Source organism: Prinia subflava, chromosome 1, assembly GCF_021018805.1.
Source record: "Prinia subflava isolate CZ2003 ecotype Zambia chromosome 1, Cam_Psub_1.2, whole genome shotgun sequence".
Lineage (NCBI taxonomy): Eukaryota > Metazoa > Chordata > Aves > Passeriformes > Cisticolidae > Prinia > Prinia subflava.
Window position 1 is genome coordinate 131469078 of NC_086247.1, and position 25631 is coordinate 131494708.

The 25631-nt window shown below is 40.3% G+C and overlaps 1 protein-coding gene and 1 pseudogene across 2 annotated transcripts in view; both read right to left on the reverse strand.

Annotated features, from left to right (window-relative positions):
• CDK14 (cyclin dependent kinase 14) overlaps positions 1-25631 on the reverse strand; it is a 340143-nt gene that overhangs the window by 263970 nt on the left and 50542 nt on the right. The window lies entirely within an intron of this gene.
• On the reverse strand, positions 14643-19603 carry LOC134561511 (pre-mRNA-processing factor 6-like; annotated as a pseudogene).

Below are 25631 nucleotides of genomic sequence, written 5' to 3' on the forward strand. Positions count from 1 at the left end.
GATTTATTCATATGAATAAAGATATCCTCAGTAACAAAGAACAACTAATTCCGGCAGAACTGGTCAGACATCCTACCACACAGAAGAAAAAAGGGTTTAAAATGCTTGTATAGTGTGAAGACACCCTGCTCTGAAGCTCATCACACCTTTCAGGAAGATACTTTATATCTCAGTTTTAATTCTTACATTTAACACTGTAAATACTTACTTCCATCATCCAGTGGATACAGACTTGTGTAAAATATCAAAAAAAAACCCAACAACCATCTACTATTTCCCATTGACTATTGCCACTGTGTAAATCTGAGGGCAGAAGTGACTGGTTGGGTAAATACCAGAGTGGACATCCAAACTTGCTACTGAAAAATCTGAAGGAAAATCTGAGTTCCACCCATTTTCACCATTCCAGGAGATGTAGTATGAAAGGACTAGATATGGGGAAACCCAAGATCTAGTATGCAACAAGAAAAAAAACAAAAAATTACTGAGTGATGTGAGGTAAGGAAGTCACATAACCTCTCCACAATTCCATTTTTCTGTTCACAACAGTGATCCTGTCACTATCACAAACAGAAACTGGGAGAGCTAATTAAGTTTGTAAAGCACTTGGGCTTTTTAAAGTGAAAAGTTATGAAGATATAGATTATAATTTGTAGAGCCAAATCCTGCTGGAAGTAGTGCAACAATCTCATTATTACAGACAGTAAGACTTAGCAATTGCATTTAGTTGAGAGATGTGTAAAGAAAAAACATATATTTAAGTGACTACTGGTTCAACAGCTGAATTGCTTAGAATGTAAGCCTGCCATTAATTTTGACTGAAAAAATCCTATCTGGATATGAGTTTTTATTACCTTTTATAAGCATGTTTTTTTCTATCATGCTTTGGTACCATGGCAATTGAGAACACAAGTCATCTGCAGATTCTGGCATCCCTGGAATTTGACATTTGCTACTTATAAAACACAGTTTGGGAATGTTCTGGAGTATTATAAGCAGCTTTGTTCAAAATAAAAGTGCAGCTATCTGCAGATTCATTCTCTTTGCAGAACAAAGCAATAGGGAGGCTCTTTCTCGTTTTAAACAAAAGTCTTGCCTGCTTCTCCTCAGTCCATCTGGTAGCACTCTCCGTCCTCCCCAAGAGAGGGTCAGCAAATGACTGCTGCACCCACAAGCAGAAACATGCACAGGTTAGAAGAGAGCTCAGCTGGTGAGAACTCTCAATACGGGAAAAGATCCATGAAGAACAAGAGATAAGGGAGTGGATAAAATTGCGAAAGGGGAAGTAGAGCGTGTAATGCTGCCCGACATCACAGCCAGCTCATACCAGAGCTACCAGTGCAATCAGGCTCACACTTGAAAGAGGTCCTTGAACACAGTCACCACTCCCTGTAAGCACCTACACCAGCCCTTTGCTTTGAACATTTGATGGGCACAGCTAAAAGAAGCTGAAAGAGAACTTGAGTAAGAGAGGGGGGAAAAAAACCAGAGAAGTGGTGAAAAAGAAGGAAGATGCAAGGAAAAAATTGTTGTCAAATAAGACACTTCTTTTCCTCTCCTGATGGCCTCTCTCTGTGTCCCAGAACTATAATTCATATTCTTAGGTAACAGTTATTTAACTTTAATTTGCTACAGAGATTGCAAGCAAAGCTAGCCATGAGCTAGCAAATGCAACTGAAAATAGAGCTCAGAGACTGGAAATGGTATCTGGGGATACGGTATGCTCCTTGCTGTACCTATCACAAACTCACTCATACACCTCCCACAGCCCATCTCAAAGGCACTCGCCCAAAGTGGCCGCTTTATTTCCAAAGTCAAAGCTGATGTTAAACCAACTGTCATTGTCATATGGAAGAAGGCGAATAGGAAAAGGTCACTGAAGTGCCAGATGGGAGAATTTTTGAACTAGAAGCTCTGACATTAATTCTCTGGGTTTGTCTGAAACACTGAACTCAATGAGCTGATTAAATGTCTGTGCTGAATTGCCAAGAGAGGAAAAAGTCACTCTCACAGAAAGACCAACTGATCAGACCTGGGGTAGGAATCCCAGTTGCATAAAAATCTGAAAACATTTTTACCTGCATCAAGGAAAATAACATTTTCTACTAGAAGTTAAAACTGGTTATACAATTCCTTCCTTTCACCACCAACACACCAAGAGCTGCAATATCGTACATATTTATTCTGCTAACTTGATACCTAAATATTAGCATAATTTCTGAATCAAGCACAATCCCGAAATCAGGAATTACTGCAAATTATTTTAGGTGCCCTCAACACGGTAAGGAGAAGCTGAGCATTTCTAATTTTTTTTCTGTTCATAGCACAGCCTAACTTCAGAAAAGTGAGTTTCCAATCCATTAAAGTTGGTGTTCCTCTCCTTGCAGAGAAAAAAGGTCCAGTTTTCAAGAGAGTCTGGATTAGATTTCAGGTCTATAAAAGCCTACATACGTCCTCAAAGCAAAACTCTGTTCTGTGACAACAGACGTCAGGAGGAGTCACCTAAGGACAGGGTCTCGGATAAAGGTCACACTGAAGTCCTGACAGCCTCTAACGCTCATGAGAAGAGACAGAAACTCAGCAGAGCTGATCTAAAGGGGCATTTTGCTCTATTTCTGTACTGATGCCCCAAAACACAGTAACTGTGTTAGTAATAAAGCCTGGCAAATAAATTCTTCCTTTTACTTGCAGTGTTCACATTTGTCATGGTGGTATGTAACGCAATATGCCATACAAACCTGTCCTGAAACTGCAACCAGGCTGCTGCTCCCATTAACCTGGGTCCAGACTTGCTGCATCCAAAAGTAGGAGGGTTCATTCCTCCAGTAAACTAAACAGGAGGGCACAGTTGAGGATCAGCAGAGGTGTCAGTGTGGGAGAGGAGGCAGCTTCCAGTGCCAGGCACGAGCCAAGGATGCCTTGGTAACCAGAAAGGCAGTGGAGAAAGTGTCTGAACATAAACACTCTCCCAATTGTGACAGGTGGTTTTTATACACTTCTACTTAGTTACCCACTTGTATCTGTTGTCTATCCTCCTCTGTAACCATATGAACAGGATTTAAAAATAAAGATTAAAAAAATGTTTTCAATCCCTTTTCCATATCAGCCTCCTGCTCCAACAGATGGCTACATGTGCCAGTGCTAGTTTATACAGTTTCCTTTCCATAAGTGCATTATTAGTGGTTTTGTGCGAACAGTATATTAAGTCTTTCTGAGTTTACAGGTTTGTAATTTTATTCTATCCTCCAAAACTCCCCCTGATCATGAAGTTATCAAAGGCATACCCATAAATGCAGTAAGTCTTCCCACTGCCAAGTTCAAGTGTGAGAAATCTTGAGAGACTTGACAACAAAATGCCTATTCTTGCTAGAGTCTGAGGCTGTCAGTAAGGTTTTTAAGAAAATAAATCGTAAACAACTCCATGCTTTGAAAATAAGTTCTACCCAGTTTCTTTAGGCTCCTTTGCCTATCCTTAGCAACCTCTTGATTCTTTCACAGTTACCATCGAGTACTTCAGACTGAAACTAAAAAAAATTGTCCTCTTACAAGCAGGGACTGCAACAAAAACACTGCTGTTGGTGAGATCTGGTCATGCAACTAACAGTATAAGACTTAAGCCCAAATTACTCAGACTTTTCACATACATGCTCTTCACATAAATGCTGAAGAGCACTTTTTCAATTAAAAGAAAAGATGAAGGGGATAGGTCATGTAAGCATCTTTGTGACACACACATTTGCAGGTGGAAAGGTTCTGCAGCTATCTTTTGTCTGGTGTGATGACAACCTTCACTGCAATGAAGCAGCATGCATGTTGCACGGTCATTAACAAATCAAAGGCACTCTCACATTTGCTTCAGCAGATGTTTTAAAAGTGCTTTGGAAGAAATAATCCAAGACAAGAATGGTAAATCAGTTTGGCTCTTTTTCCATCATTAAAAAAAATACTTGCTTCATTCCTTTCCCTGTTTTCTTCATTTTTCTTCCCTTCTTTTCCTTTTTAACTCTCTTTAGCAAAAGCCAGGTGGCAAACTAGGTAATGAAAGTTGCTTGCTTCATTCTGCTAATGCATTTCAAAGTTTCATTTTAGCACCATGAAAGAAATCTCTCCTGCTCTTACTTGCTTCATCTCTGAGGTCAACAACCCTACAGGCTGAGAAATGCAGCTTCCAAGGCAGATGAATGTCACAAGGAAAGACAAGGAAAGACAACACTCTCTGAGTGTTTCTAGATCTGCTCCTCTACATATTATCTTCTAAGCCACTGAATTTGACGAAGTATCCTCTATCAAATCAGCACAGTATAAAGGTAGAGGCAGAAAAAGAGCTTCAACTTCGTCATTATTCTCTTGTGTGAAGAATCTTCCAAGATCTGAATAACCTACATTCCAACTCAGTCTCCCTGAAATCTTAGTAACAGCCATCCATGACCTTTCTGGTATTGGTTTCTTCATGGAAGTCTCAGAATTCAGACAAGGAGGACAAGCCCAGTTTCACAAATAATTAAATGAAAAGTCCTCATTTGTGTTTGGATTTCATATACACCTGATTTCTTTTTTTAAACTTGTTCTTTCTGGTTTTTTCCCCTCAGACAAATGACCTGGTTACAGAATTCTATAGAACTTGAATGAAAAGTCTCACAGGAATTTTCTAGCAGCTGCTGCAGGTTTGCCAGACTTGCAGCAGCACAATAGCTTTCAAAGCAAAAAGGTGTAAGGGAGCATAATGAAACTTGCTTCTCAGTGCATGATGTGCTACACTGCCAAACATGCCACAGCCTACAATTCAGAATTTAGTTAAAAGCTTAATTGAAAATTATAGCATATTAAGTTACTCAGATTATGAAGAACACTCCAGTACATCTTTTCTTGCCGAGATGTATAAAACTTAAAATGGAGAGGTTTCAAGCTTATACTGAGAAGAGCTCATCGTAAGAAGGAAGGCTACAATTTTATAATGAGAATTCTATGAACAGCACAGAGATAACGCTCTTTTTTTTGAAAAAAAAAGATGTATTTCAACAGAGAAGTGAAAATCACTCCTGCTTCTTTGATGTGTTCAAGCCAAAACATGTGCTGTAGTAGAGTTATGACTGTGCTCAAATGAATTCTAAAGGATCAGCTGTAACAGTACAAAGCACCCAAGCCTTCTGCAGTTGGTGGCAATTTGCACCTCCAAAGCTGTGAGTTCATCATGAATCACTTTCAACAAGCAACAAATTTTGAGAATCAAATTGGTCAAAAATCACGTCTGTCATTAGAACATCAGTGTGAGAAGTCCTCCAACCTTACAGTAGATTAAGCTTCTCATGAAAAAATTGCCACAAAACTGAGAGTGATTGTAGATATTTTGCAAAGCTTACCCTGCACAGCTGCCTACCAGCAGTACAATCACATTTTATAATTATGTAGTTTTATGTATCTGGATTACTTTGCCAAACACAGAAAATTCCTTACAGACTTGAGAGTTAGGAGGCTGGTTCCACCACTTTCAAAGGCAGCAGCAAAACCCACCACCTCATCATTAAACTGTAGAACTTTTCAAGACAACTCTTCTGCATTACATCAAAATAAAATTTCTATAGCCAATATTTAACAACAGAACCAATTTGTTCATTAAAACCTCCACTATTTACAGGGAAGTCCAGGCTAACCTATTTTACACACTCTCTAATGTCTTAAATGTATTTTCTGTGTACTTACACAAAGATTTAATAAAATGGAGAAGGACATATTCAAACACTCTAAGCCTGTAGACTGAAAAGCATCAGGAATTAATTAAGTGAAGCTGAGCTTTCACAATATATAAATAGACATTATGCCTTTTCCTAGTGGTTTTCCTTCCCTGCTGCTCACTTGGCAACATTTGGCATCTTCCTCTTCAGGTAAGTTGTATACAAATTAATATTAAACTACAAACATCCAACACAGAAAAACTGAAATATACCTGACATGAATTCTATTCCATTTCCTGGATAGAATGATACAGACTGGATCAAAACCTTGCTGATACGACATTTGTTACTAGCTTAGGTTATTTTACATATATACAACATCTAGCTTAAGTTTATCATGTTATTTTTCAATCAGAAGCTGCAACAGAACTAGTCAGCAGGATGAGATAGCAAGTTCAGCTCTAGAATTAAGGTACACAAATTCCAACAATAAATCTTACAAATATTTGCAAAATAAAAGAAAAATCCCCACTCACACTTTTCACACCATTTCTGACTAGCACACCAAAACAAAGACAACTAACAGATACAACTGCACATTTCTGTGTCCTCTGCAAGTCAGTCCAAAACTTGTACAGCAACTTCAGGGAAGCCCATCCACCCAGGAATATGACAAACGAAAGAGCAAGATCACCAGCAACAGAGGAAAAGCCCAGAAGTTACTTCTACAAAGGGCAAAATGATGTGTTTATGGGGTTGTTTCAAAAATTTTGCAATACGAAATCACCTCCCTGAATTCAACATTCAGTAGTATGTTAAATTACTATTTCACTACTTGCTTTTCGCTAAACAGCTAAATCCAGAAATATATGTAGGTTTCTATTAGGGAGTGGAATGAAAGATATCAGTGAAAAATATGCCACATATAAAAGAGATGCATATAATCAATGATTCTGACAATATACAATACACCTTTGTCAAAAGCAAAAAGCACTCACAGAGAGGTCTTTACTGAACCATAGCAAAACACAGAAGTCACCATGTAGGTGGGAGGAGCGCTTAAGGACTGATGGAGTTGCTACTGGGAGAACTTGTCCTGACATTGCCATTATAATAACAGTATTAAGAAAAATAAAGTCCTTAAGGGTCAGATTCTTAACATGATCAGTACATTCCTTCCTAACCTGGTAGCAGGAAAAAAAACCAACCTAATCCAATATTCTGGAAGCCAGTATGGACTACCTAAGGGAACTGAAGTTCAAAAAATAGTAATTAACCTGTTCTTCCCAAACTAAGAACATCAGCTATTCTTTTCTTTAGTGCAGAAACAGGCTTTAGAGAACTGATATTGCACAGCCTCTCTTTGGTTCAGGTAACATTTGCTAGGATACTCCTATTCGTTTCAGCAGGGACCGTAAACTGTAATTATCATTGTATCAATACCTGAAGCACTTAGGAACATTTTAACACTAGTATTATCAAGCTCAATTTACAAACCACGTACAGCAGTCCCTGACAGCTGAGTATTTTTGCCTTTCTGGGACTTCAAAGGGAAATAACCCCTACAGAGCTGCTCAGCAGTTCCTGTGACCTTAAAGGGGCACATCTGCACTCACATTTATACTGAAGTTGCCAAACATGACAGCCCAAATTCTCACCTGCCCCAGGCTGAGTACTCACACACGCTCTCACCCCAGCAAACTCCTGCTGACTCCAAAGACCCACCCAGGGCAGCTACTGAAATCTGCAGGGGCAAACGCCCAGTGGAAGCTGGCACCATTCAAGGATTTACCTCAAAAAACAAAATAATCCCTTACCCCTTCCCTCCACAGCGGGAGCCCAGGAGAGCTGCCTGTGCCAGCTGCCCCGTGGGACCAGCCAGGCACCCTTGCTCTTCAAAGGCCTAATCACAGCCCCTTTGTGGCTCTATCCACGTTCCATCTGTGGGGGCTCTGCGAGAAACAAGAACTGCCTGACACAGACAAAGCACCTGCTCCGAGGTCAACCCTCCAAACATTTCACCAGTGCTAACAGTGTGAGTGGAAAACATCAAAACCTCCTGGAGCAGAGTTGGGTTTACAGATTTCAGGTACTGGTTTTGTTTAAGGTTTACACAGCGAAATAACAACAACAACAACAAAAGATAGGTGACCATTTTTGCTATAGGACATGAAAGACTGGCCAACCTTGCACTTAGATGAAATCTCAGCTACAACTCCTTGACATTCGTTCTTCCTGGAGTCATGGTCATTAAGCAGACTATGGCAAACCCTCACTCCTCAGGTAATCCCTTCTTTCCTGCTGTGACAGACCCCAGCCTCACTAGAAAACTGATTCACACAAAGATCTTATATTCACAGAGCACTTGGCAGTAACTGCCTATTAAACTATGTATTTCTTCCCTTTCCCATCTGTGTTCTTAAGTTTTGGCCACATTTTGTACATTTTAAGTTAAGTTTTCCAGCTAGTTAATTTAGGATCTCTGTTTAACCTAAGTATTACCATAGGGAATACTATTCATCAAAAAAAATATGGCCAAAACATTATTCTTTTCTTAAGCTCAGAAAACTAAAATGTGAGAATTCTAGAGACAGTAGTAACACAGCAAATAGAGATGATGACTTTAGACTTGAGGAGAAGAAACACTTGGAGCTAGAGAGATGATGAAAGCAACAAATTTCACATGTATAAGTAGATGAAAAGGTAACACTAAGAGAAAACTGCAATTTAAAATTTGCTTTAAAAAATCCCTCATGCCTGGACTTCCATTCTTTGTACAATATGTGGGGAAACACAAGTGGTTGGATTACTTCTATGCATTAAACAATGGTTTGCAATCTATTAATAGGCATGACAATACAAGCAAAGGAAAGCTTACATAAAAATCATAAAAAAATAATGCAACTGAAATAACTCTTGCAACAGAAATGTTACGAGTAATTAAAAAAAAGGCATCTCTACTTTCTGAGAAAAAACTACATAAATTAAGGTTGTATATAGAGTGAAAGTCACCATATCACATCACTTACATTGCAGTATATACAGCATTTTTAAAGAAGGCACTCCAGCAAAATAACAATGAAATCTTCAGAAAATAATTGATGTAGGACTGAATCTTTACCCTTTAATCATATTCAGTGACAAAGAAGAAGAACCCTTTAATTGGCAAGTACGGAAAAAGAAAACATGAATCCCTGTCAAAGTAGTTATTTGATCCCACACTGATATACAACTGATCTCTGCTTGGAGTATAATTCACATGCTGCATAAAGATAAGCATTCTCCTCTAGAAAAAAAGCCCCTTTGCTTTTGTCCTTAACTAGTAATAGCAAAAAACATCTCTCATCACTTTACTATTACTACCACAGTTCATTTCCTTTAAATAGTAGAACATACAGTGAAATGCTATTTTTTTGTTCAGCTCCAATGGATTTCTGTTGAGAGTTACTTTTCTATGGCTTGATCTACAACTGAAATACACTAGCTGTCAGTTAAGTCACCAGAAATAATTCAAATAATTCCATACTATGGCCACATTTTAATCTTTCTGTCTTGTACTAATGGTAACTGCTGCTCTTTTCTTCCTCTTTCCCTGAACATGCTGCTGCTCTAAGCTTTCATATGTTGAAATATTCCACTAAGATCCAAACCGCTGTCAACACACTCCTACATAAGCATTCAAGAATGACTACCTAAAAAGACTACCTCACTTTGTGTTATATTAAATAAAGACAGCATGCAAGAGAAATAAAATCATGACAGAGGTTAACAAGGCAAAAAAATAATCTGACATCCATGATATAGTACGTATCTATAAAGGATCATTTTAATTTTATCTTCTACCACCCAGCATATCTGTAACTGTTACAGACATTTATTCAGATATAGCAAGATGCACAGACTTGTTAGCAGAGATGAAAAAGTGGCTGATCACGTCCTTCACTCACTCATCCCAGAGGGCGTTCAGCCAAGCATGTATCGGAAAAAATTGCCCTTACTATCCTCTTAATACAATTATAAATAAGGCTGCCAGAGAGAGAGATAGAAAGCTGTACCGAGAAAAGCATGGCTTTTAAGCCTTCCCTACCTTTTCCCTGGTATTTACAAACCGCAGGCAGCGCTGCTGGGGAATCTCACCGGGGTGGCTGCCGAGAGGTCTCATGTGGCGCTCCCAGCTTCCCACCGCCTCCCTCTGCCTGGATGCTGAGCATTCCCGAGAAAACCCACCCCGACATGCACAGAATGAATCCTGCCCAAGTTGGAAGCATGTGATAACTAGGTTTCAGGTTGAAACAGGAAACCCCAGCACCCAATTAATCCCAGAGATTTAAACAAGCCCCATCTTACCGTTTTGCTGTTGCCCAGATCAGGTCAGATTCACCTGCAACTCTTTGGCATCTCTCTAGCAATGTTAATGTTTGCAGTCAGGCCGGGCTCATTCAGCAACTGAATTCACAACATCTTTCTGCACTAGCAAGCTGAAATGGTACGGCTGTACTACAGCTAAGAAAGGGGGAAATCTAAAGCAGCAAACAAAGAAATCCCTCAAGACAGGGTAATCCCAGCAGAGTAGAATATAAAAGGTACAGATGAGCACCGAGGGTACAATATTTCTCTGTCTAAATTTCATCAGCAATACTATGCTCTTTCTAAAAAGATTTTTTTTTTTTTAATATATGATGGACTTGCCTGTGGAGTTCCCAGAAAGGCAGAGTATCCAGGCTCTGCAGCAGCATTGCAGCCAAAGTAACCATGCATATGCTATCTAGGCAATTTACAGCAGTCTTTTTGAGAAGATATTGATCTACAGTGTAGCACTGCCTCAACCCAATACAGAACTGCAGCCAAAATAGCTAATGGTGATTTCACAGGAATTAAGGGAAAAACTCAACATTTAAAAATGGATGAAACTAATCATTCCCAATTCAATTCTGTCCCAGTTCTGAAAGATATCAGTAAGTTCTACAGTGACAAAAAGACATTATACAAATAATCTGTGGGCCCCTGGAAACTATAGCACTATAACTACCACTATCCACTTTTACATAAACAATAAATATTAAAGATCATTTAAAATTTATTAAGTCAAAATACGAATCTCAAGTTACTTTCAGCATTTTAAGGATGAAACTCAGTATTTAATTTATGAATGTACAAAATACACAAAGCTGTGAGTAAGCAATAGACACCTACTCCGTGCTGGGAATCCACTACTCAGCCCAAGCAAGCTTGAGTGTGGTAGGAGGGAAAAGAGGGCAGCAGGAGCAAACCCTGACAAACCCTCAGAGAGGGCTTCTCCAAGGAGGCAGTGCATCTTCTCCATCTCCTACTCCTACAGCAACCCCTGCTGGCCTGTGCTTCAGATGGCTCCTGGCTCCCCAGAAACCTCCTGGGGTTGGGGGAGCTCGGGGCAGACTGTACCAGGACAGGGAACAATAATGTGTACATCAGTGAAACCTTCAGGAGGAAAAGCATGCAGCGCAGCTGAGATGACATCTTCAGCACCCTGAAAGAGTCTTCATTTTTATGTAATGATGAGGTACAATGAACTTGCAGGCAAAACACAGCCCTGGCTCACCCCTGGGCAGCTCCAGTGACCCTCATCACAGAACCCCTGGAAATGGGCTTCCCTGTAGAGCTCCACTTGGAACAAAGCAGGGTGTGCTCAAACCCAACTCATTTGCTCAGGTCCTGCCACAGGCACCAAAACTCACACATGTTGACATACTTCCCAACTCCAGGTTCACACCTGAACCTAGTATCAGTGACATATAAAACTTGAATGGCATAAGCAAATTCTGTAAGACGATTCCAAAATTATGTAGTACTAGTTCTTTTCCCCTCATCTATTTCTCAACCTTAGTCACAGAGGCATTTCCAGACTTCTCAGTTTGTCAGCTTGGTTTCTAAGCAGATAGGAAGCTTCAGATCTCCTGAAAAAAGATAACTTCCACTTTCTTGAACAAATTTTCTCCTCCTCTCTCTCAAGTGTGAGGCTCAGAAGAAATCATGAATAAGAGCTTCCAGTTGAAATTATGAGAAAATACTTCCACAATGTTTACAATTCTTGGCCTTGTTCTGTCAACAATAAATTTGTCTGAGGCTGAGGGAGAACAGGACATAAGGATGCTCAGGAAAAAGAAAAAAAGATGTTGAGTAAGCACCTGCAGAGACCAATATGTGCCATAAGACAGGCACCATGTTGAGGGAAAAGTCATGGACAGCCATGGAAAGAGGAAACACAGAAGGCAAAAAAGGCAAACCAGAGAAACAGGGAACTGTATTCCAGAAGCAAACAAGGTGTTGGGCCAAGGCACAGAGGCTGAAAGGAAGTCAAACAGCCTACAAAGTTATAGAATCACAGAATATGCCGAGGAAAGGTCCCCTCAGGATCACTGAAGTCCAACTCCTAACCCTGCACAGGACCATCCCCAAGAATCACACCATGTGTCATCCAAATGCCTCTTGAACTCTGTCAGGCTGGTGGTCACTTCCCTGGGGAGCTGTTCCAGTGCCCAACCACCCTCTAGGGGAAGAACCTTTTCCTAATATTTAACCTAAACGCCTCCAACAAAGCTTAATGCCCTTCTTTTGGGTACTGTCACTGGTCACAACAGAGAAAAGATCAGCACCTGCCCTCTGCTTCCTCTTTTGAGGAAGTTGTAGACTGCCACAAGGTCTCCCCTCAGTCTCTTCTCCAGGCTCAGCAAACCAAGTGACCTCAGCCACTCCTCATACGGCTCCCCCCTCGATGGCTGTTCACATCTCTGGAGTCTTCTTTAGACATTCTCTATTACCTTTGTTTCCTTCTTATACTGAGGCACCCCAAAATGCCCCCAGCACTCGAGGTGAGGCTGGCCTAGAGCAGAGCAGAGCAGAGCAGGACAATCCCCTCCCTTGCCTGATGCACCCTAGGACAGGGTTGGCCCTGACGGCTGCCAGGGCATGGCTGACCCACATTCAACTCACCATTGACCAGGATGCCCGGGTTCCTTTCTGCAGGGCTGCTTTCCAGTCATTCTCCAGTCTGTCCACACTTGATTGACCCACTCCAGGTGCAAAACCCTTGTTAAACTTCATAATGGTTATTTCCAAGGAGTCTTAATTTGTCTAAATCTCTCTCTGCAGGGCCTTTCTGTAGTGAGATACAACTCACACAAACCTCCCATATTTAAAAACTAATTATTTTTACTGTATTGAAAAAATTGAAAAAGAATTTTCATTTATTGCATTAAAGCCCTTCTCGTTGCCTTTGTCTTTGACCATCCTCAAAAGATCCAGTTCCAGGTGTGCTTTGGCTTTTGTAAGTGCATGCTTGGAAGATGTATCTGTATTGCTTCCCCATTACCTGTTCTCAATTCCACCTTCTATATAATTCTTTTTTACATTTGAGTCTTGTTAGGAAGTCTTTGTTCACCCCTGCAGGCATCCCAGCATTTTTTCTTGACTCCCTACTATTCTTATCCCCCTCCTTCTCCTCTGGTAGCCCCATCCCTTGCCCTACTCCCAACCCCATTTGCAGACTGTGGTTGAACATAACTTGGCTACAGCACAAATATGTGCTCTGCTGCTGCCTGTGGTTCCACAGAGAGGGTTGGGGAACCTGGCTGGAAGGCAAAGGCTATCTAGAATTAAGAATAGAGTTGATGGAACACACAAAGGCCCCTGTAGCATGGGACTGGGTTTTCTTCCAAGGGGGTGGGAGAGTAATTAATCTAAAAAACAAAAAAGTTTCAATACAATAACTTTTTAAAAAGTCAAATAAATATAGAGTTCAATTTAGATTTTAAAACTCTCCACAGAAGCCAGCTGCAAGTACAAGTTTCACATTATCAGTACTTTAAGTCCTGCCAACACTTTCCTTCCTGGGCAGACTGCAAAATACTATGTGGCACTTGGGAGCAGTTCTTCACCTATAAGGAGGTATCTTCAGAGCTTTTCAAGATAATAGCAAATTGCTACACTTAAAACAGAGAAATTACACAATGTCACAGCTCTGATGGTCAATTAACTAAAAATATAAATATCATTTATTAATATGGTATAGTAAATAAATGCCAGTAGTTACTTCTTTACTTCTGTTCTGTGTGGTCATACTACATACTAATAAAAAGAACTTGTAAGTAATGTCCCATTTCCATTAGTCTACAATGAGTCATCTGAGAGGAAGGGAGACAGGGAGCAAGGGAGAAAGGCAGCTAGCACTTCCCTCCTTTCCAAGAAGTAATAACGAAATGCAGTAATTAGTAAAAGTTTCACACGTCCATATGTGTTCGTTTTCTCCTCATAGAAGGAAATGCATGGCTTAGGAGAGCCACTGCTTCCCAACACAAACCTGTACATTTTGACAACTGCAGACTCAATATAGAAGGAAAAAGTGAACGCTTTTGAAAATTTACTCACTTGTGAGAGTCATTTAGACATCTAGCCACCCACTTCACAAGCCATTGATACTATTTCATGAAGAAATTATTTAACAAGATGCTTAACAAGTTGTGTCCAGAAACTGTGTGTTGGATGGAACACCTGTCCAAGCTCAGTTCAGATCCTTGCTATCACGGGTGACCATGAGATATGACCCCCTTCTTTAAATTGAGAAGTCTGAGTTTAGTTTGAGTTAGAATACATAGACTACAGGAAGACATGACCTTAATAAAACAATCTGGCAGTGAGACAAATGTATTAAATGCAAAGGAAATAATTTTTATCTTAAGATGGCAAGTGAAGCAGTGGTAATTTTGCATAATGGAATGCATGACAAGTTATTCCAAGCACAATATCCTGTTAAACTAGCTTTGCAATATCAATATTTGCACTATACCAGATGCATTATCTGGTACGATGGAACTTCACTTAAAGAGTCGCTGTCTGAAACAAAATATAATGCAACATATGCCGATTAGTTTTGCAACTTTTAAGACAACAAAGATATTTTGTGGGTTTAGGGACTGATTCCATATACAGTTTGCATTACAAAGCCTCTGGTGCTTTCTCTGCCAGCTCTTTTTGTTTCTCAAGTTGTCCTTTCATAATCCACAGTTTGGGGAAGTACTCATAGTGCTTCAAGACTTCCTCACAGAGCTCCTGGGCTGCAGCAATGTTCCCAAGCACCCATTCCAACATCACAGATTTCATGGAGCCCCTTGCTGCAGGGACACTGCTGTGAGCCTTTGCCTCCTTGCTCTTTCATATTCATTGTTCTCTGACTCAAGCTTCCTGGCAGCCAGATGTCCTCACTGTTGGGGTTGGCCTGGAAAGCCAGGGCCAAGATGCTTCTGGCTGCTGGAACATCTCCTGCTGGCCATTTAGATTTAGCTCCTGTGAACAACAGCACCTCTGCTTTGGGACAGTGAGCAACAGCTCTCTGCAAAAGAGCCCCCAAGGATTCTCATGGTTCTTCTCAAAGTAGGCTGCTTGCAGCCACACATTCTTCTTGCTTGGGGAAACTGGGAAGGAATAGGCATAAATGGCTCGGGTACTATGAGCAACACAATTGTCTACATCTTCCATCCAGGTTGTTTTTGATCTTCTTCTTCGATCCCAATCCCAATCCCAGCTCGCATGATTGCCTGGCATGTGGCCACACTTCCAGCTTTAACACATTGCTCAGCATCTTGTATCTGGTGCTCCCTGTTGAGTTCCACACTGTTAGACCTGAGACATGATGGCTCTGTCAGTGATTTTCTTCACCATGTGAGTGATTCCATTGGCTTCCTGCAGTCTGGCAGCAGTAATCCAGAAGTGGCAATCCATCAGGATACTCCCCTGGGTTTTGTTAAGGACTTTAGCAGCCTTCTTGCATGTCTTTACGGTTCAGCACTGGTTGGATAGGATCCCCACAGCCTGGCTCAGCATGACCCTGGCATCCTCAGGTTGCTCCAGCTCCACGACTGCTTCCCCCAAATGCACCGAGTTTGGAACATGCTCAAGGGCTTTCCTAAAGACACAGATCTTGGCACAGATATCCATCTCCAGTTATGCTGCTCTGATATAAATCCAAAAGACTGTGGAAGGTGCTGGACAGCCTGGGCCATGACAGCCTTGGCTGTATCTCCAGGCTGAAGCCAAGCAGCTTCCAACCAAACATCTTCAGTCTTAGGGCTGTTCCATCTCTGCTCCTTTCATGATGTGGCTTCAAGCCACCAGCAGTTTGCCAGTGACCTCCTCCAGCTGGGCTGATGCTATCCAGGCTGGTAGATGATGAGGATTGATCTCTTTGACAGGTTTTAGGAATAAACAGGCTTTTGTGATATCATCAATATCTCCTCCATGGGTGGGAATCATGGAATTCAAGTCTGTCAAATATCCTTTTGGGTCCACTAGTCTGGCCACTCAGAGAGTCTGACACCTGACTTAGCCTCATATCCATCAAGGTGCTCCTGGCTTGGCAATCTTCTTCATATCCAATTCACCTGTCCCAAGTGTCATCAACATGGTGTTATTCCTCCTGAATATGGCATATTCATTCCTCCTGGATATGGAATATTCGATCCACCAAAGCATGTCTGGTGTGAATCCACGAAGTTTGATTCTCCCCTGATAGTAAATGCCTTGCAAAGAAGCTGTCAGGGACAGGAGTCGGCTTCTCGTACCAAGGATTCTTCTGATGCTTGCTCCTGAAATCACCAGCCTCTGGAACACTCAGCCATTCCTCCTCAGTAACCTCCACTAACTTCCATTTCAAGTCTAAGAACTGCTGCTGAATTTTAGGTTGTTTCATATGGTATTTTCCTATTTCTTCTTTTTCTTGTTGTTCCCTTCTCTCTTTTCTGCCTTCATCCATCCTCATATCCAAAGCCACATAAACAGTATCTGTTTCCTCATCACCTTTTGCATAGGGACCACTTGAGAACAGGCTCCCAGCATAGCCATTGGAATCAGCATAATTGCTGTCAGTCAAGTTCTCATCATCATCATCTGCTGTCTGGTTCTGCTTCACCTGGTCCCCCCCAGTTTTCTTCTCCAGTGGGGCATGATGGTCATCCATGGTCATTGGCACCCCAAGCAGGGCTGATGTCAGAGTGGGTGATGAAACCTGTGGCTCTGCAGCCCAGCCCCAGCACTGAGGCCAGGGGTGTGGACATGCCCAGGATCAGCTTCTTCTTGTGGCAGTGGTGTCCCAAGTCCCTAAAGTGCCCAGTTGATATACTGTCAGTTTCAGGCAGGAATGCCCAGCACCTCCTCCAGAGTGGGGAATTTCACAATGGAATGATGTAATCCTACAAGTCATAGGATATTCTGGGGAGTCCTTGATGGCCTATGTCCTTACAGCTCCCCAGTGGGGCTGCTGAGCCATTATGGCCCACTGGCAGAGAGGACTCCCTTAGGCTGGGTGTCCTTATCACTGCTGAGTCAATTTGTGAGATAAAGAAGCACTACCATGCTGCCCAGGGTTTGCTTCTTTTCCTTATCAAACACACAACTTGCAGCTGTTGCAAATGACCCACCAGAAACAGGTCATCAGGAATAACGTAGATGGGAGTAGAATACATAGTTTAGTTACACCCCACAATGTAACCCAGGATACCCAGAGAGCTGACAATATTCACGTTTGCAATTCAAAAAACCATAAATTTAAAAAAAACCCCACCACTAACCAGTAAAAGATAGTAATATTTCTGGACACACATTTTAATAATGAATACTAGAGACAGAGGGATAGTACAGAGTTTTTCTTCAGAGACAATTAGAAAGAATTAACATTAGATTTTAATATCTACCAGTATCAATCCCAGGAATGAATCTCTGAAAATGTTTCATTTTTGAGTTACATATATAGCTACAGCTGATCTCATAGAGGGACAAAGCTCAGTGATATCCTATTTCAAAGTCATCCACAGTATTTTAGCTAGGAGATAAAAGCTTTCTAGTAATGAATGAAAACTTAACACAAAACGATGGGTTCACCTTCATCTCTTTCTTAAGTTTAAATATGTCATGCACCAAAATTCTCATCTTTGAAAGCACTGGAGTTTAGCCTCCCTTCATTTTCACTTTGAGATACTCACATGAAAGGCTTTAGGTTTGGGCCCCATTGGGACCAGTGTTATTTAATATCCTCACTAATGACATAGATGAAGGGATCAAGTGTACCCTCAGCAAATTTGCTGATGACACCAAGCTAAGTGGTGCAGGTGACAATACCTGAAGGACAGGATGCCATCCAGAGGGACCTTGACAAGCTTGAGAAGTGGCCCATGGAAAACTGATGGGGTTCAACAAGGTCAAGTCCAAGGTGCTGCTCCTGGGCCGGGGTAACCCCCAGTGTCCCTACGGGCTGGGGGTGAATGGATGTGGAGCAGCCCTGCCCAGAAGGAGCTGGGGGTGCTGCTGGGGAGAGGATGGACATGACCCAGCCATGGCACTCACAGCCCAGAGAGACAAACGTGTCCTGGGCTGCACCAAAAGCAGCGTGGGCAGCAGGGCAGGGAGGTTCTGTCCCTCTGCTCTGCCCTGGTGAGAGAGAGCCCACCTGGAACATAGCACCAGCTCTGGGGCCCCAGCACAGGAAGGACTTGGACTGTGTCATTTCTGTTTTATGAGGCTTAATATTTAATATATTTATAAAATCAGTATTCCTGCAATAACTTCATGACAGCTATGGTTTTGTTCTCCTTTCTTCTCCTATTTGTTTCTGAAGGTTTATGTCTTTTTCAGAGAACTACTTAACATCTAACCACAATCTTCACACTGTCGTTCCATGATCCTACTATTCTTATCCAGAATAATGTAATTTGTTTAGACTCACCATTACACATGCATAGCTGCAGTTAATTTCTTCATATGTATTGGTTTAGACATATCAGCATGAAATACCATTATCATTTTATCATCCAAGTAAAATCTATATTGCAAAATCCCTGTGGTAGGCAAGGACACAGGTGCTGCGGAAGATTTTGGAATGTAACGGGAAGGCAGCTAAGGTTTTTTTTCTTTTTTATCTACAGCTTTGTTTATAGAGGTAAGTGAAAAAAGTCTTTTTGAGGTATGCAACCCCCTTCTAACTTCGGTAGATTTCCATTCCCCTTTACTAACTACTAAGACCCACCATCCCTTTGTGACGTAGCGAAACCCCTTCGAGTATTTAACCCCAAGATATCAGCTAATAAATGGCCATTTTGACCATCCACCATACTGGTGTCAGTGTTTGTCTATAGCCCGGGGGCTGGGGCGAGGCTCAGCTGCTGTGCTGTCTTTTGATACCAGGTCGCCAGCCTTCTACGTGAAGGCAACAATCCCTGAGCAACTTTTGGTAGTTCAACCAAATAACTTTTTTTTAATATATCAATTTTTCATCCCTCTTCCATGTCTTTCTCTCCTACCTCCTACCTCCTTGCTGTCCTGCTCTAAGTCTAAAAAGTGGGTATTTTACCAGTTCTGCGTGGCATACACAGCACATGTGACAGATGTATAACCATCACACAAATCACAATGACTAGAAAATCTGATGATAGCAAAACAATGGGTTAGATGGGGGCATGACATGAGATTAAAAAAGTGGTTGACAAAATAGAAACACTCAAGTAACCCCTGATTTAAGAATATTTTTGGTTTTCATGATAACATATGAGGAGGAGCTGTGAGAATCATCTCCTCTCCTTCCAGTTCTGTTTGTTTAGAGGGCTGCACTACCTAATGGACAAGGGTTTCACTGCAGTCTTTACTAATTAAATTGGCATAGAATGATGATCAGCAAAAAGAGGCACATCAGATCTCAAAGTGTTGCACTGCTGAGTCAAGTACTCACAGCAAACAAGCACCAGAAGTGCAGGTATTGCACTAATATTCACCTGTTCTTTGGTTAAGTACAAAGGGTTGGTTTTGACCTATAAAACCCTCTACTGTCTGGGTCACTACCCCCTTGCAGACTGCTTTTCTTGTCCTCTTTTATCTCAGTAATTCAGACAAGAGGGTTGCATTCACCTGGGCATTCTCGCTGAAGGGCACTTCAGTCCAGAGGCCGATAAAGCTTTAATGCATGTTGAGCAGCTTATCTATTTTCCCAGGACTTCTTAGGTGAGAAATAGAAAGCATCTCAGGATTGAACTGCTGAAGATAAAAAACTTCAGAAAGGACAAGAGAAAAAAGCCTCTTCCACATACTATTAAAAATACTTCTACAATATACAGTTAGTGGTGGTACAGCTTAAATGTTCACAGTGCGCCCATCCCCACAGAATATTTCACCTAAGTGGTTATTTTCCATCCCCAGACCATCTCTTTCCATACCTCTAGAGCTGAACCCCATTACAGTATGTTCTAAAATAGATTCCCTATTGTCCTATGATCTTATTAAGTAGAAGAACATGGATTTTCATGTGATGGAGCACAGTGGCTACAGAGAGCTGGGATGGATTTATACATCAAGAGATTTATTCAAGAGCAAATATTTGGCCTATAAAAAAATTTCAAGAAGCCTCTAAAGTTTTAATATTTTAAAAGGAGCAAAATACCAATTTCAGAGTAGGGAAAGAATTTTCCTTACCTTGTTTCAGATTTTCATTAATTTCTTGAAAGGAAATTTTAAAGAAAACATGCTGTTCCATTTTAACAAATTCAAATTCTCTTTTGGTTAAATGACATGGAAAAAATATATTGATTAATTTATCTAGCTTCTATCTATCACTTTTGTATCAAGTTGAAGAATCCTATTACATGAGGAAAGAGAAATATTAAGGTCTATGACAAACAAGGGGAAGGATTCCATAGAACTGACAGGTTGAAGGCTGTGCATGGACATCTTCTTCCACTTAAATCATGGCTACAGGATTTACAGCGCAGTGTTTCAAACCAAAAATTCTACAAAACACTTCATTAGTTTTGCATGAGAGCTCTCTGTCGTACTGAGGTGTGGGAGGGGTGTGCTTCCAAACAGCAAGAGAAATTTGGATGGAGATGGCCTCCAAACTGAGAGGGTCATCACCTTTCCAGGGATGGAGGAAGGCTGACTGGCTGGTATCCCCCTACATGCCCCTTGCCACCCCTTCCCAAGGTCTGGGTGATGTTTGCTTTCTTCCAGACTCTTGGACTGATTATTACAACCTTTCAAAGATGATCATGAGCAGCCTCCCTATGGTGTCCACCTGCTCTCCCTTCCATTCATTGATGCACTAAACCCACTTGCAAAATCTTCTGGGGGGAAAAAAACCAAACCTGGTACTATATTTAATTTATGACTGATTTAGCAGAAGATTACTACGAAAATTGCTCTTAGTGTTACATAAAAAAAGCCAACTCCCCTTAAAGTAATAATTCTCACAATCTACAATGTTCCATGACTATCTACACACAGTTAAAATGATAACAATGTACTCTTAACTTTTTTTTCTAGAAAAAACCAATAAATTCTCAAAAAATGAGACAACATGAGCCATAGAGTTCATGGACCAAACTATGTAGCAGTGAACACACTTTCTTAGAAATTTCTTTTAAGAAGCAGAGTCACTGATGTTTGATTAATCTGTTGTTCTTCCAAATAGTAAGACATCTTCTTAACTGATACTTAAAAATCAAATTAACATTTCCCTAGAAGCTTAGTCATTAAAATAGGTCTTCACTCTAATAGACTTTTAATAGACAGAGAAGCATTTTTTTTTGTTCACAAAACCCTTACAGCATTGGGAGCAAAACAAAAGTTTTACCATAAAAACCCATAGTGCGTTTAATTATGAAAGGTAAGTGGAAAAATAAGTCTAAAACAGGAGAAGCATCATAACATAGAAAATATGATTCCCCTAGAGTGTTTCAAGGACAAACTGTAACCTTAAGTTTAACTGAGGAAAGGTTTGAAGGCCTCAGAAATGTAAATGCTGCAGAACACCTCTTTTGAGCTATGATTCCCAACAGAAGCGGGAGAGCCTTTAGGCATAAAGTTCTGCAGCATAAAATTATGGCTGCTGACAAAATTTAACAAAAATGACTGAAAAAAAATCCTTAAATGCTTTTAGAACTTATAATATTGAGGGCTTATATGTCTAATAGAATATCTGTCTGTCGTCAGAAAAGGTTGCAGAAATAATTTAAAATGTAAAAAAGACAGTACTAGCAGAAACAATTACTATGGCAATAAGAATTCAGACAAGAAGAATTCAAACTAAGATTCCACTGAAGCCACAGTGGTATAAAAACCCCAACAAAAGATTGCTTTGAAATGTCTTACAGCTGCCTTTGAATTTCATATGCCAAACACAGATCTGACACTTCCAAAATAAACAGTTTCTATTTGAAATGTTGCAACAAAAATACACATCTCATACTCCACACTTATACCAGGGATGTTTATATTCCTGGGGAGTCTCATTAACCTCTGTGCAACCAGTATGTTGAGAGATAAACATACAAGAGGCTGGTTGTTCTTTAACTACCCATGACAGCACAAACCACCAATTACAATACATGCACAGATGGCTAATTGGTTTTGTCACAGTTTTCACAAGTCTGGGAAGGGGGACACCACCTTTCCCAATTTCTCTTAAGGTTAGTACCAGCAGCACAGTACCAATTCAAGTGTTGAGGCTCCTCATGTCTTGTTGCCCTATCTGGTCAAACAAAAAATAAAATCTGGTGTAGTAGTTTACATGGTGTGCTCAACACCCCTGACTAAATTTTATGTAGGCCTTCAGTCCACACATTGATTTTATCTCTCAATAACTTACGAAATGCTAAGAAGATTGTCACATAAATTCTAAACATTTCAGAACAAGTACAAAGTTGGTAAGACTTGCAATTTATTTGTCAGGAGTGGCAACACTGGAACTCCATTAAAATAAATGCAAGGAACAGTCTTCAAAGTTCAAGATAAATTTTATCTGGGCATTGTGGTTCAAATCTATCGTATGCAACACTATCTCTTCCTCTAAAATACCTGATGATAGATCTCTCTCACTATGCTGTTAACAGGAGGACTAGGTCAAGGCTTCTGTAACTGAGTTTAAACAGCAATAGCAGTATCAGCTTCCATCCCAAAATCAGCTGTGTGTAAGTTCCGCACATCAGTGAGCTTCCCACCTGTTTGTTGAAACAGAACAGGGAGACTGAGGACTCCACAGAGAGATCTGAACTCCCTAAAGGACCTCCAAATATTAGAGATCATCATCTCCTACAGTCCCAGACTCTTGCCCATCTCCCTACAACCTGCTTCTGATGCTGCCTTTGCTCCTAGCCTTCACACCCACTCTTATGCTTTTACCCCCCAAACACACCAATGTGCTTTCCCAGTATCTTCCTGAATCCTCCAAATACCTTATTAGGCTTCTTTTCCTTGGAGGATATTTCATATTCTATGTTTCATTTATTAGAAGCACTGAATATATTCAGGGGGAAAACAGTATCCTTGCCCTCAAAGTCTCCAGGCACCTCAGGTATCACCTGAATCCTGAGAGGAGATGTCCAGGAGCAGTCTGACTGTCCCTTTACAGACAGAAGTTCCTTTTTGTGCTTTAGCACATGCACAGGCAGGTTAGCACAGATCCTTTAAGGAATTGCAGTGTGCTTTTACGATAGGAAATCCTGGAAAATTTCAGTTATGCTTTAACTGAAATTATAAGTCTCCTATATGCATTAATTAAGAGTATTTTTCAGCATACCAATTTCAGGAAAACCTAGATAAAATGACAAAAGCAGAAGAAAAATGTTGGGAATAAAGCCTAGTCCTTTCCAAACTTTAGGTGTTTGAGAAAATGAGGATGTATAATTTCTAAAATTACCAATCCTTAACTTTCCTGAAAATTGGCATCTACAAAGTGATGCCGCAAACAGTGAGGCTTGCAAAATGCACATGCTGTCAAGTCAGGAGAATAGTTCTGTTTGCCTCAACGTGGTATATAGGATGCACCTGTACTCCTTCATGAACATGGAGAGAAAGCAAGCAGAATAATTTGGATTTTTTTTCAGCATAAAGAACAAAGGGTGCCCTCCATCTCATCCTCAAAAGTTTATACTCATTTTTAGGCTGGGGTATTTCTGCTTCAAGCAAGCACTGAAACCAAAATGACTCAAATTTTTGATAGGTCTTCTTATTGGCCATGTATTTTTAAAAAACAGCTGACAATTAGGGGGTCAAGCAATTCAAATCTATCTTTAAAAATTATGCCTTAATAATGTTGCCTCACTGATGACTGCTTATTTGTATGATTACCAGAAAAGGCTGCCAGCAGTATTTACAGAGATCTGAAATAAATTCTTGCCCTATACTGGAATAGTTAGACCATCCTTTTCTTATCCTTGTTCTTCCCTGCTAGTAGCAGATGTCTTATCACTAAACAAGTGAAATAGTCTTTGCAGTCACATCATTCCAAGGATCATGCCAGGCCAGAGCACTGCCATTTCCCAAGAATTTCAATGGAGATGTAGAAGTAATAGAAGCACTTTCACAAGATGGGGAGTTTAGTACATGAGAGCATGCACCAGCCTGGGAAATACAAGTGTCCAAGTTGGTATGTTGTTTTATATGATCTCAGACTTCAAGGGGGTTGGGATTTGCCTGTCCTAAATTAATACTTCAGCCTCTCCTCTAATTCTGCCAGCTGCATTCCCCTAAAGCTCAACTTTTGGGAGGGCAAGGGGCAGGCTATCATGGAATATTAAACTGCATAATATGGCATAAACAGTAGGAAACAAGTGCATCCCTGAGGTCACTTTTGAGAAACATTCATTTACATTTTTTAATTGCTGCTTTTCATTTCAAACCCAGGTAATATAAACAACATTAAGCCTGTCCTTATCAAACAGATGTTCTTTGACCAAAATCTGAAGTTAAAGTAATAAAAATGAATACCAATTAAAGTATGAACCCATTTCCATACAATGCACTAGGAAGCCTGTTTACTAGTACTACAACAAAACATCCAACAAGAGATTTCTAAAAATGCAAATAAAAACCAGACAAAACAAGAAAAACCACTTTATTATATAAACATAAAGTAAAAACACCACAAACCCGTGTCTTCCTTCAGCAAAGGCCAATCCATGAAGATAAATTAAACAGGACCATTAATACACACATAGTGTGAAAAAAAGACCACCATAAAATAAAGCCAACCCTCAAAAAACAAACAAAAAAAACCTCAAAACAAACACATAAGAATTAATATCTGAAGTGCTACATGCATTCCCCGAATCACACATTACATATAACTGGCATACTTTAATTCATGTAAATCCTTTCTGAACTAACCCAGATGTTAATGTAAGTTTGGCATAAGTCCAACTAACATATTAATATGATAAAAATTATGACTACTCCCCTTGTTCTTAAAGTAAACAATATCAGCTAGGGAAGAGGTAGGGTGGTGCAGTATGTGGTTTTACAATAATAAAGTAGAACAGAGCAGAACCAAGTAGTAGAAAAAGGGCTTTTCCTTAGACTGTCTCATGAAAGCCTTTATACCTAAAACATCAGAAATGAAGTGCTCTTTCACAAGAAGGTTCCAAACTTTATTCTTGGCAAAGGTTCATTTCATTGTTTTTGACCAAAAGGCTAAAAAAACCAAACGAATCCAAAAAACACATTAGAAAGTATAAAACCTCTTTGTGCTATGGAAGCCAAGGAATGCAAGCAATACTGAATAGTTTTTATCTGACTTCATCTTTGTATTTTCAAGGCCATCCTCCCTAATGCCTTGACATCTGAATATCTTCAAGATGTGCTAAGAAATCTGTCTTCAAAATCCACTGAGAAAAATACTAATTTCCTTCTCTGTCAGACGGAAAATTAAGGCTCAGATGTTTAATAACTTGCTAAAAGCATCAGAGCACTTTCTCTGCCAGAAGAAACAGTATTTGAATACAGGTTGGTTCTGAGTTTAAAAGTACTGTGAAATCTAATGCATTCATTTAGTCCTGGCCTTTTGTATAAATTTTATATTGCTATCAGGCTGTCAAATTCCAATGAGATTTCCTTCGATGTCACCTTAATGCCTTCCACTCAATTGAACAACCTTAGGGTTTTAAGGTTTGCTAT